General features: G+C 38.1%; 1 protein-coding gene across 3 annotated transcripts in view; it reads left to right on the top strand.

Moving 5' to 3' along the window:
- The first annotated feature begins 341 nt into the window (after positions 1–341).
- The window catches only part of NRIP1 (nuclear receptor interacting protein 1), a 95,814-nt gene continuing 82,805 nt past the window's right edge, over positions 342–13,350 (top strand). The window contains exons 1-2 of one of the 3 annotated variants that reach the window (XM_083854784.1): positions 342–547; positions 698–820. The gene's annotated coding sequence lies outside the window, so the exon portion shown is untranslated. Of the gene's footprint in view, positions 821–13,350 lie in introns of all 3 variants that reach the window. The other 2 variants (XM_083854787.1, XM_083854785.1) reach the window with 2 other exon arrangements.

Here is a 13,350-nt window from a genome sequence, read left to right as displayed (position 1 = left end):
AGCAACTGAAAATACACAAAAGGTGGGGAGAGGATGATAAAGTTAACAGCTATAAAATATGTACATTGCTTGCAGCACTGATAAAAGTCCTTCAGGTGATAGAGCTCTTCTGGGTGGTGACTACAGATCCGAGCCTTGGCTTGCCTCATCTGAAAAGATGAACCCTGCCAGGCCATTGCAATTGTATGGAGTGGGATTCCTTCATTCTTTTCAGTTGGCATTGACCACATATTAATAACAATATATTTGCAGGGGAAGGAAGGAAGGGAAGGAAGGAGAGTGCCTATAGCCCCCTGGTTAGTGAGGCTTCATGGGCCAGGGTAGTAGGCTGAAGTTCAGGTACATAGTCCAAATCAAGCAAAACAGGAACTGGGATTGGGTTTGCAAGGTAGCAACTATGCTGGTTATTGGCTCCACTGAAGTAGATAGGCAAATGTTTGCATCTCCCTCTTCCCTTCCCCTCACCCCATTTTTATCATAGCCTTGTGTGCCTGTGTCACCTGGCTTTAGTTAGAAATACAAGAATAAACAGGAAAACTACTTGCAGGTCAATTTTTGATTTTAGTTTTCTGCTTCTTTACTTTTTCTCTCTCTCTCTCTTTTTTTTTTTTTCCCTCTCCCCTTTTTGTTTAATTTTAAATTTTTGGCCTAGATGTACCTGCTTTTGTTTAAAGCTGCCTATATTATGTCTCAGCAGATAGTTTGAGAGCCATTCCACCTGTTGCCTGCCTGAACGAAGAACCAGACCCTAGAGAAGGACTGTGCCATACTAGTTGGTTGCAGATCTACTGGGATCCTAATATTGAGAGAGATCTAACAGGTAAGTCAAAGTTGAAATTTATTCAAGATGCTGAGACTCTTAAAAGAGAAAACTGTTGTTGCTCCTTCTGAAAAAAAAAGCATCCAGAAAACAGTGTATGCATGCAAATATGACTTTTTTTAATAGGATAAAAAAGGATATTTTTAGGATATTTTTTAATCTGGGCACTAGTATCTTTCCACTAAGAATCTGTGCCTGTGAAACGTTTTATTCTCAGTTTACACACTCCCTAGTCCCTGTGTCACACCCCTCCAGGTAAGGCTATCAGAAAAGCCCTTCCATCTAGCTTCCTCCTTCTCATGCAAATACAGGTGTCAGTGTCCTAAGAAAATGCAGGGGGATTTCCTGTGGCAGGAATACTGAGAAAAGGATAGCCCCAAAGGAATTTTATATTTGTTTCTCATTATTGTTTTGGTTTTGCTCTCCTCTTCAGAACTTTTTTTTCTGCGTGTCTTCTTCATTCAGTCTTGACCACACTGGCTAGGTAAAGTAAGAGGCCTGTCTGCAGCTACAGTTTTACAGCTTTATTCTCCTGGGGTATTTAAAGCAAACTTTCCATTACCATTGCTTCTTCCTAATGTAGGTTGTGTTATATCAGCAAAAAGGTGCTTGTAGAGATACTTAGAGTGCTCTCCAAAGCAAATTTACATTGATGATTTGGTGTCATATTCAGTAAAACTATTTGCACACTAAGACTTGGCCAATTTTTTTAAAAAAATCATATTTCAAAAAAAGTGCAAAGTACCCTGGGTAAATGTTAAAATTAAGAGGATCCTGAGTAGCGCACTACTTTATATGTTGATAATAATGAAAATGTTAGATGAGTTGCACACATTGTTACAAAATGAGAAGGAAAGAGCGGACAAAAATGAAGTTATTTTTATAGGTCTACATATATTTATTATATAAGGACTTTGACAAACTCCTTCAAAAGAGTTGTTCAAACAATAATGTTTGTTTCCTCATATTCAGATTTAAGTCTTTCCCTGGCAAGAAGCTCAGGTTTTTGCACTTCAGTCACAGAGCATGGCCTGCACTGTCTAAAATATTGATTGAAAATAAACTTTTCAAAGAAAAGAAAAAAGAGTAAAATAACCAAATTTGTTTACAACATGTGAATTACGATGGACGTTATATAAGATATGGGATACGAGAAAGGTTTGAGTCTTTATTATGGAAAGACTTTGTTGTTTCTGGTCTTCCTGTCTGACATGAGATTTTATATGAAAATCCAGATTTGTTTTCTTCTTTGTTAAGTGGAGGGTTCTGCCTGATCTCTCTGTTTTGTGTCTGGCTGCTGGTTTGCCATAGTTAAGGGTGACGATCGGTGGTTTATTGTGAAGATGCTAGTTTTAAATTCAGAGTTGAGATTGTGATGGAAGCTTTTGGTTTACTGAACTCTCAGTTCTCAAAAACAAATCTCAATAAGCTGCCACCTATGGTGGAAGTGATTTAAATATTTAATAATATTTTGACTGGAAAATTAATGAATGTAGAAGGATCTTCTAGAGTTAGCATTGAATTAATTTCTCACCAGTGTTACTTTGAGCTTGTTCTCCCTTTCTCTAAGTCACTCTCCACTCTGGGAGTGATCCTTTGTTCCTGCTCTTGTTCCCCAAAGTGCTCCTTGCCTGACTATCAGCACGGATACGTCGTTTTCATCTGTGGAGACTCTTCTAACTTTTTAGCCATAACTGAGAATTTATGTGCTCAGTTGAGCCTGATGAATTGCATGACAGATCTGCAGTGAGGCAGACGCCATCGGGGAGACAGAGAGGCTGCCTGTCTGCCTTGCCAAGTATCTCAGCAATCCTGGGACAGCAGCAGCTCCCTAATGCGACAATGAGCCGTGTTGACTTTTTGATATATTCGGGTACAAAGTTCCCAGTGAAGATTTTGCTTCCCCCAGCCATATTCTGACGCAGGCGGATATCTCCACCGTGCTCCCATATCTGCTGGGGAGGGACAGGGAGAGGGAGAGGAAAACATCAGGGCATTGCAGTGCCTTATGATCAGCCTCCAGTGCTGGTGGGTGCTGTGGGGACCAAAAGAGGAGCAAGTGTGCTCCTCACAGACTTCAAGGTGTGTGCCTGCATGTGTACGTGTTTTCCAGAATGCAGCAGAAATGCTCACTAATTAGCTTTTGGTTGTTTACATTAATTGAACTTATACACATAGGCTGTTTTGAGATATTTATTTTTTATTTCAAAACTCTGTGCTGTTTTTTATGATGGGTATGTAGCATCACCATGCATTTATTTTCCGTGCTGACAAGCAGCCTTGTTTCCTTATGAGCAGATGAATTGTTTACTTTTCAGACAAAACATGAACACACTCTTTGGAATTATATTATAGCATGAACTGGTCTGTCTGAGAGACTGGTAGGTGCACATTACACAAACAACAGGTGTTCAAATTTATTGCTACAGCTAAAATAGCATTTGCTGAAATATATATTAAAAATTCTGAGAATGCATGAAGGACTTGAAAATGTGTCCACTTTTTTTATTCACATCCAATTCTAATAGCTCAGATACTTAGATTTTTAAGTAACAGTGAAATTATTTGGACTTACTTGGTTTCAAAAGAAGTGGAGACAAGATAAAATAATTGGTTATCTTCAGTTAGGTGTTAAGATGTACTTTTTTCTTTTTCTGTGAAAGATCCTTGAATTAAAAACAAGCAAGCTGATTTTCTATGGATTTCATCTGAGCTTTAGGTCAATGAGACTTTTATTTCTTTTTCAAAATACCAAATCAATTTATGTGAGGGGTAGAATTTAAGTTTTCATTTCAGTCTCAAATTTTCTACTTTTAATGTGTTCTCAGAAGGGACTCCTGTAGTCTGGAATATTGGTGATGCAGGGCTTGCTTACCTTGACTAGGACTAATAGTCAGTCACTGCTTGTGCATGTAATGAAATGAAGCCATGGAAGAGAGGAAAAAGGTTGGAACAACAGCTTATGAAATTGGTCACCCAACTTCCTTGTAATATAATGGTGATGGCAGAGAGAGTCTTGAATCTTACAATGCTTCCCATCTCTGTGGCATTTAGCAGGTGCCCATGGATACAGTCATTAAACCTCTTTAAAGTGGTGTTGCTGTTTTCACAAAACTAAGCAGATATCAGCCCCTGAAACACTAACTGTGTGGAAAAGGGATAGATGGATTTAGTCTCATTCCTCCCCTTTGAACGTCCTAACAGAGATTTCACACATGGAGGATAAAACAGTGTTGCAGTTTAAGCAGCTTGTCTCCAATTGTTGGGGTTTACTTTTCTGCCCCCCTTTTTTTCCCTTCTTTGCCATTGACTTTTATGGCAAGGAGCTAATATAAAGATGGTTTTGATAAATTCATCCTGTATATCTTAAGCATCAGCTCAGTGAATCTTCCTTTGAGCAGCAAATCCATTCCAATATTGAGGATTTTAGCCAGGGCCAAAGGGCAAAACTCTTATGTTGCACAAAAAATTATATATAAAAAAAGCCAAGGGACTTTTAATGATCCAGCAGAGATGATAGGACCTTGGCATATGAAAAACCTTGATGCAGTAAATCAAAGCAGGCTGTCTTGAGTGTAGTAATATTTCTATGCTAATAAATTAGTGTCATAAGTGATTTGTCAATAAGATGTAGAATAGGCTATGAGGGAAGTCAGACAATATTTTTCTTTTCCATAGAAAAATAGAGTGAGGTAATAGCAAAATCCTCAACATGATTTTTTCCTGAAAATTATGTGGTTGCTCTGACCCACTGCACAATATTTGCATATTTAAATTCTTATGTTCCTACGATATCTTTATATATATAAGCAAGGTAGATGAAAATGGGCTGAAAGAATTGTGGCCTCTGGAGAAGAGAGGACTCTAGGGAGACCATCAGTGCCTTTTAGCCCTAAAAGTTGGCTTAAAAGGAAGGTGATTTAGACTTTTTAGCAGGGCTTGTTGTGATAGGACAAGATTTTAAACTTTTAAACTTTTAAACTGAAAGAGGGTAGGTTGAAACTAGAGATAAGAGAGAGATTCTGTATTATGAAGGTGGTGAAACACTGTTACAGATTGCCCAAGGAGGTGGGAGATGCCCCATCTCTGGAAGCTGATCAAGGATGGAGCTTGGATGGAGCTCTGAGCAACCTGGTCAAGTTGAAGATGTCTCTGCTCACTGCAGCAGGTTGGACTAGATGACCTCCAACCCAAACCATTCTACTTGTCTTTTGATCTGATTTGTCACACCTGTCCCTGTTGCGTACAACCTTCCTCCACTGCTGCTACCTACACAATTACAGGTAGAAGTCCAGTCTGACCATTTGGCACCCCTTTCTCCAGTGATACCACAGAAAACCCTTAGGAAGGTCACAGGATTATCAAAACTCTAAGGAGCCATACTCTGATATCTCTGTTTTAATTCATTCCTGCTTTTAACAGATTTGGAAGTTGCATCTTAGTACAAAATTTACAAGTGTTAAGTGGATGTAATCCCTCTGGAACTTGCTGGGTTGGCTGCAGCAGAGCTGTAAGCCTTCTATGATCTACCAAAACAAGTGTGATACTGAGAAGAGTTTCCATCTTCCTCAACATCCAGAGAGTTTTGGAGGGTAGAAGGCTGGTTTATTTGCCATGCTTTTCAGGTAAAATTTGCTAATCTGTGATAGGACCTTCTTCTGTAGTAGTAAATCAGGGTCTCTGCAGTTTGGACCAAGGTACATATGCCATGGCTCCGGAGAAGGTCTCCAAGGTGGAACCCTGGCACATCTTCTCACACATCACAGTGTATGTTTTCAGAACCATCTCTGCACTGTGCCCAGTGGTTGCAGTTTCTTCTTGTGGGTTTCTGATTTCAGGTCGTGATTCCTGGGCAGATGCTTATTCCTATCTCTGGCTGCTGACCCTTGGTTTGACTTTCTAGTTCCTGGTTTTTGGCCACGGGTGTTTGGCTGATTTCCCAGTTCTGGACACAGGCCCTAACCTTTGGGCTGGATAGCCCATGCTCCAGTTTGCAATCCTAGACAGCCACCAGGTTATCTGTAGTAGAGAGTATTCTAATTTACTCAATAACAAATGAAATCTAGCAGGTAAATTTGGGTGTTTCGTTTGGTTTTTTTTTTGTTTGTTTTTTTTTTTTTTTTTTTTTTTTTTTAATATGACAACTGCAGCTATTTATTTGTAAACTGGTTTTCTATTGTATTTTGCTAGATTGTGAAATATGAGCTTCTACTTTCCATCAGTTATCATATTGTGCCTAATGGCCATTCTTTCTTAGGGAGAAAATTGTCATGTCTGAGCCAGTGGAGTGGGTGAACGGAACAGTTAGCATGTATAAACATTTCAAATTGTTGGCCACAAGTTCAATAAATTAGACTGGAAAAGGAAACAGTGTCAGAACTTCCATTTCAGTTCTATGTAACATGTTATAAACATTATTGATATACTGTATGTGTGGTCTGCCTTTTTTATGGGAGTTCATAATGTCATTCTAGCACACATGACATAAGGGTGTAAACACACTCAAAATGCGGTCACTCAGACCCATAAGAGTGTCGTGACTGAAACTTGATGAAAATATGAGTTACAAAGTTCACAAAGTATGAAGATAAATTTCCACAAAGAGGAAGAATTGAAACTTATAATGTGTGTTAATGTTCAGGTGGAAGAAGGGTCAGGTTGCTTTGGCAGGAGAATAAATGGATTAGGAGTACGAAGCTGAGTTGTAAAATGAACTGGAGTTGATACTTAACCAGTTGCAAGTCATATGGTATAGACAATAATGTGAATCTGAGTGAAAAGAAAACTGCTTTTATATATGTTATATTTTGCAACATATTTTACACTGGTTTTTACATTGTTTATACGCAAAATGGTGTCGCATAGGAATTTATATATATTATATATGTGTGTGTGTGTTCAACAGAAAATAAGTCACAAGATCTGGGTGAATTTTATTTAATTTTGCCCATCAAAAATTCAGGGATAAAAAGTTCCATGCTGATGCAATATTTTTGCTTTGTATTATTTTGATGGAATTAGGTATCTGAAATCAAAGTAATAAGTAATCCATCTGTCCTGTTTCTATGTAAAAATGTATGACAGTTGCAAATCAAGGAAAAATGTGCTGTTTTGCTTTAGCTTAAAGGTAAGTTATATTCTGCTGTTCATGGTTTTTTCATAGAAATGTGAACATGCCTTAATTTTAGAGCTTAAATCAAAACTCATCAATATGGAAACACTTAGATTAACTTTTTTATTAAATTATACAAACTTCCTTGCTAAACCCATTTCCTTCTGCCCTTTGACTAGAGGAACTGTCCTTTACTGGAGTAGTTTTCCAGTAGATGGGGTTTTTTTTACCCTGAAGGATAGCAAGATGTTCATAGGATTTAACTAAGAGTAAATTTAGACTCTTTTGCTTAGTAGAAGTGGAGAGGATGGTGGAAGCAGCAGGTTTAGTGCATTACTTTGGTGTGTTTCTTCCAAATTGAGCCCGTGCATTAATATGATTTTACATACTTTTGTTAAGCTGTCAGCTCAGAAAATGAAATAAAACAAATACCTCCTTCAATCTGTTGTTCAGTTAAAATCTGTTAGTATAAAAAGCTACAGCAGAATAGTAGCACATCCAAACTAACTAAACTTTTTACTTCGTTTAAAGCTCTTTAATGGAACTACCTGTGAACTTATATGATATTCACCATGTATAATGATTTTTTTTTTTTTTTTCTTTTCAATGAATTAAAAATGGAAAGTACTTCCAGTACTTCTTGGTAAGTACAAAGAAGTCAGATCCCTTGGTAGCACAGAGGTCCTTTCTTCATTAGAGGCAGGTGGTTTCCATTATTCATATTCGGTACCATTTCATTTAAAGTCCCACCCTAACTTAAAAAGCAAGATATTAATGAGAGATATTACCGGAGTGCTGCCTTTTAATTTGATATTGTTCAATCCAGCTGTTTTAAAATTTCTAAGAATAAAGCTTCCATTACCTTATATTAGAGAAGATTTTTATAGGCAAGAACATCTAATTCTTATGTGGTTTCCCTTGATAGCCAATTGCCTTTCTTAAATCTTCACCATTTGCTTCAAGGATAATCCTTTTGCTTTGTTTTAAATAATTTCTCTGATTCCTTGATATACATGCATTGCATTTAGTTATATATAGATATTTTTCATACCACCCCCATCCACTTAGCTGTAATACATACTTAGCACTTTAAATTTTACCTCATAAATCAATCATTGTAGCTCCAAAATCAGTTACATTTTTTCCAAAACCTTCATTCAATACAAAGAGTCCATTATGTGTGTCTGTGAATAATAGATTAATTGTGTGGTCTAAATTCATAAACAGTGTTACACAATTAACTTCATAAAATTGCTCACTTTCAAAATTGTGTAACTACAATTTCTATAACAGTAGCTAAAAGACAACAGCACTAAGCCAGGCATTGTGACTTTGAATTGCCACTGGTAAAGCAGAGGCCTCTTAAATGTGCAGTTATGACAGAGAGAAAGTGTATTCCTTGTTACAGATTCATTCCTTTAAGTTCTTCCTCAAAAGTTTTTATCTTGTTTTGTATTGCTGTGCAATAATGGTGCAAGACATGATTACTTCAGGCAATGACTTTATTAATATAAAGAAATATTACCAAAGATTTTTTAACTGGATTTTTAAAAGAAATATCTTTTTCATTATGTTTTATTCTCTATCAGGTTGTTAAAAAAAGATTTTGCTCTTTTGCCTTTGGCAAACACTTTTTTTCTTGGGACAGCATGAAGAGCAGAATCTACAAGAAAAAGTGGAGACAATCCAAAACCAAAAGGAGGAAGCATATTTGTATGTTGATAATTGTTTGTTCCAAGTCTGAAGACTAGACTGAGATTCAGATTCCATAAGCTAGACAGCAGTGAAGGTATTTCTGTTGTGTTATGGCATTTAGATAAAGTAGAGAAAGAGCTGAACAAGGCATGTCACATCTGGGAAATTGAGGTGGGGAAAGTGGTGAAGGAATCCGCCCCGTATTGCGGAATTCGGCAGGAGAACCAGGATTGTGATTGTGAGCTCCTGCTTTCCTTCTGAACTGATCTACAAGAGTGCATTTATTCTATAATCTGCTTTTATGCTCTTACCTATTTTATCTTCTCCTCACACCAATTTTTAGTAGGATGTCTCCACAGAGAGCCCCGGCGTAAGGAATGTTTTTGCCGATGAACCCTGAAATTTTATAGCAACACCGCATAATCATTACACGGGAGGTACCCGGCCTTAAAAGGCGCAAATTACCATTGGAAGTAACTGATTCCAGCGCCAGGAAGGAGAGTTTGCGGTCTTCTATTGCCGCCCTGCCATGGCTCAACGACGGCAGCAGCCGCTCCTTACATAATGTCACATATGTCACATATGTCCCGCCAGATTGCCTGGCCCTGCCGGGGGCAGGGGAGGCTCCGCGCACGGCAGCCCCTCGCCCCCCTGCTGCTCCCACGGGGAGGAAAACCCTGCCCAGTCCCGCTTGGGATTTTCCCATCGGGCTTTGGGGAACGGGAGCCTCGGGCCCTCTGTGCATCCCTGCCAAGCGCAAGGGAGGGAGAGATGCTGTCAACCCATCGCCCACCTCCTTCCCCACGCCTGGCTCCCGGAGCCGGGCACTGCTGGCTCTGCTCCTCTTTTTCACATCCTCTCCTGCCCATTTCTCCCCATCATTCCTCTCTGACTGATAGGGAAGTCAGCACTGCCCTTCCCACACCTGGATATTGGCACACAAGGGCTGCGTGCTCAAAATCACTGTCTCAGCCATTCTTAACCTCTGCTGCATAAAAATAAATTGTGGGGGAAGTTATCCCATGGCCTGTAGCTGTGTTAGGGAAATACACTCAAATGAAAGCCCAGGCTTGGAATGAAAAGATTTGGTACCCTACTATTCAAAGCAAAACACAGCTAGTAGCTCTTTAGCATGGGGTGCCAGTTACTGCAAAGGTTATTTATTTAAATTGAAGATTCCACCACTCCTGAACTGCACCATGCGTGAAACTCCAAATCTGCTACAGGTCCACATTTATAAAACAGTATTATGGGGAATATAGGCCTATTAATTTTACAGTCTAATTTCTGATTAGATTTTACAGCACCTCTGACGATCTGCATAGGTTTTACCCATTAAAAATGATGACAATCCAGTTCTGTCATTTTAAGTAGAATTAAAGCCAGTATTGCCAAGTATAATATCTTATAAAAAAATAACCAATTCTCTCTCTCCCACACACACACACACACACATATATAAATATAAATTAAAATAACCCAGAAGCATGTTATTTCTCTGTAGGAAAAGGGCCTTTGTCAAGACATTGGGACTGTTACCTGTGATCCTGTGAGTCTGACAGCTGACATCAACAGAAATTTTCCATCCAAGCTGAGCAGGTTAAGTAATGTTTCCTAGCACAGCTGTGTTATGTGTCTGTTGGTAATTTAAAGAGTCTGCTAGAGCTGGTTAAAGAAAAGCATAAAGTGAAGCATTTTCTATCAGAAAATAGTTTTTGTAAAGAATTAAAATTTGTACAATGCGTATGCCTCGTATTAGAGAAAACTTATTGTTTTTTTAAAGAGGAAAAAGAAATCCAACACTGAAACAGTCTGTTCTTGGCTTATTTTAGATGCAAACTTAAATAAACATCCCCAACACCAAAAATGGAAGTGTTGCAATATGAAAATAAAATTTCCCTCTTCTATAATGTAAATTTTAAATTTGAGGAAGGGACTTATTCTGATTTGACACACCGCCAGATTCTGAAACCAGACATAAAATGGCATTCTCACCTGGGACATGACTTTTCATTTGTATTTGTAGATGCAAGGTACATTTTTTTTAGCCCTGATTTTTTACACTAATCCTGTTGACTTCGCTTGAAAAGAATGGCACGTTTCCCACTAACTTTATTAGTGGCAGGATTGGGCCTTGATGCAATACCTCATGTCACAGCAACAAACTTGTTGCCAATAGTCTGTCTCAAGGGAGGAGATTTCCAGTAACTGCTCTCTGAGAACTATTCTAAAAATGCAGCTTTTTTTTCTGTCCAGCCATGAGGATAATGATGTACTCCATCCCTGAAGAGAGGGGCATTGATGGAGCTGCATTGATGGCACCAGAGGTCCCTGCTGGCTTGTTCACTAAACAGAACTGGCAACTGACTCTGAAGATAAAAGTTCTTGACGTTTTTCCAAGCTGGTGGAATGGAGCTGAGTGACACTTAGAAATAAATAGAGGAGGGAATAGCATGATCTTGAATGACAGGGGAGCTTTCATGAATGGTTTTCATGGGGGAAACGTGGGATGTAATGTTCCAGGCTTGAGTCTAGGGGATTTGTTGACAGTTGGATAATGTACGTGCTTGCTACCACTTGTATGGAATGTAGAGGGAAACAAATGGAAAAGTTCCAAATAAATTTTTTATTCCCACTCAAACAGTTAAACCCAAATACAGTATATATCTATTCCTTGCCAATAATTGACTCTACAAATTGCCAATCTCTTTGGAAATCTCTTAGAAGAACATTCTCTCTCCCAACAAGGAAAAGTACTTCATGCAAAACATTTGTCACTTGTCTGTTATCATAATTCATGATCTTATCCTTCATTCTCTTGCTTTCTTAAGCACACAGAAATAGTACTTTTAACCTGAGACTTCAAAGGTAAAAATATTGTGAAGAGGTCTCAATTTTTTTTTCTTCTCATCTCTGATCTCAGCCTTTGAACATCAAAGTGGCTCAAAGTTTGGGGTAAGTTCTTAAGGATCCAGTTACTAGAAAGAAATAAATTGATTTTCCATATTCATATTCATGATAGACCAGAATAAATAATAATGTTCAAGATGAGTTTAATTTAATAATTTGCAACAATTAAAACAAGTTGCTGCTTAATCTTTTTCTCAGTACAATGAAGCTCACTCATTCCATTGTATTGATATGAAAAATCCTCGACTTCTGTCAGTTAGAAGTTGCCAGAAAAAGAAATCATAAACTAGGAATTGCAAAACAATTAAGAACATAAAATAAATTCCCCAAACAAAGAATGGTGCCATTTTAATTGCTGCATCACACTGTCATGAAAAAGGTTAACAGTTAAAAAATGAGTCTTGTACCCTCAATCTATTACCTCTAAGCAATTCTCGTTTTCACATTAATTTTGGTAGGCTTCTATCTAAATTAAATACTTTTCAGCCCTGTTAGTTTATCTCTACATGTATTCTCATTACAGCAGACACTAGAGCCAAAATATTTTAATCTTCAGTGTAATCCCTATAGGTCCATATTCTTAGCTACAACTTTAGGGGTTCTCCAACTGATCTCCTCCTTTTAAATGGTGGTACTCCTGTGTGCAGAAATTCTTGCTCTTGTGAGGACTTCCTATAAAAATGTAAGTTCTGCAGTCTGTTGTGAAATTACCTTTGTTGTCTGTGCTAGAGAGTTATAAATCCTCTCACTCTCCACCACTCACTCTTGAAGTTCTCAGGAAAGGTTCTAATGACACTATCCTGATAGGTTTAATTTCTGGTCATCTAAAAGCCAAGTCCTGGGAACAAAACTCTTAACATTTTCTTTTTCACAGGAAAAACCAAAATAAAATTAAACAGCTTAGACATTAAACACTTATTAAGCATTGTGTGGCAGCTGACAGGCATAGTTGAAGCCAGAACCCCTCAGAAAACAATGCAAATTGTGAGCAGACTCAGATCACCACCAGGCAGAGCAGCTCAGACTGTCTCTGTCAGTCCTAGTGCTCTGATCAACCTGGCAGGAGGGTAATGACACATGAGAAGTCTTCCTTTAGAAGAAAATCAGACTTTGCAAAGAAACAGTGCCTATATATAGTTTTATTTCAATACTTAGGGTACTGCCATAGTGTACAAAGCACCAGGATCCAGAAGATGAAAAGTGCTACTGAATCTGCCAGTTGGGATACACCAACACTTTCTGAAATATATATGGGATACAAGCAGAAATCCACCACCCATGCAGTGCCCATGCAATAGCTTTATGATCATAAGTACATAATATGTGCGTTTATATCTCTTTTTATTTTTTGTCTGTGATAAAGAACCTTTATCACTGTGAAGTCAGTGATAAAGGTTCTGTTACCTTAACCTGGTAGAATCAGCCCCCTGATAAATATCTCTTAAAATAAGTCAAAGTTCATGAAAAAACTCAGTAGTACAATAGCAATAATAGCTTAAATAGATTTTGTGGTGTATTAGTAGCCACCATGAGAGAACAGCAGGTATGAAACATGCATTAGTCTGAACAAAACTTGCTCTGGAAACAGCACTTACTACACAAGATGAAATTTGATAATCGGCCTCCTCGGCAGATCAACAAGCTGGGCATTAAAATAACCTAGCCTGGGGAACACAAATGCATGAGTGAGCAAGAAGTAAAGTACATTTAGTTCAACTAATAAAAGGAAGCCTTAATCTTTTGACTGCAACACTGAAAGAAGGGTTTGCAATCATAAAACATACAGCATTTTTAGCCAATGAACCCACGCTGA

The sequence above is a fragment of the Zosterops lateralis genome, assembly GCF_965231275.1.
Source record: "Zosterops lateralis genome assembly, chromosome: 2".
Classification (NCBI taxonomy): domain Eukaryota; kingdom Metazoa; phylum Chordata; class Aves; order Passeriformes; family Zosteropidae; genus Zosterops; species Zosterops lateralis.
This window is presented reverse-complemented; position numbering and strand designations above follow the sequence as displayed.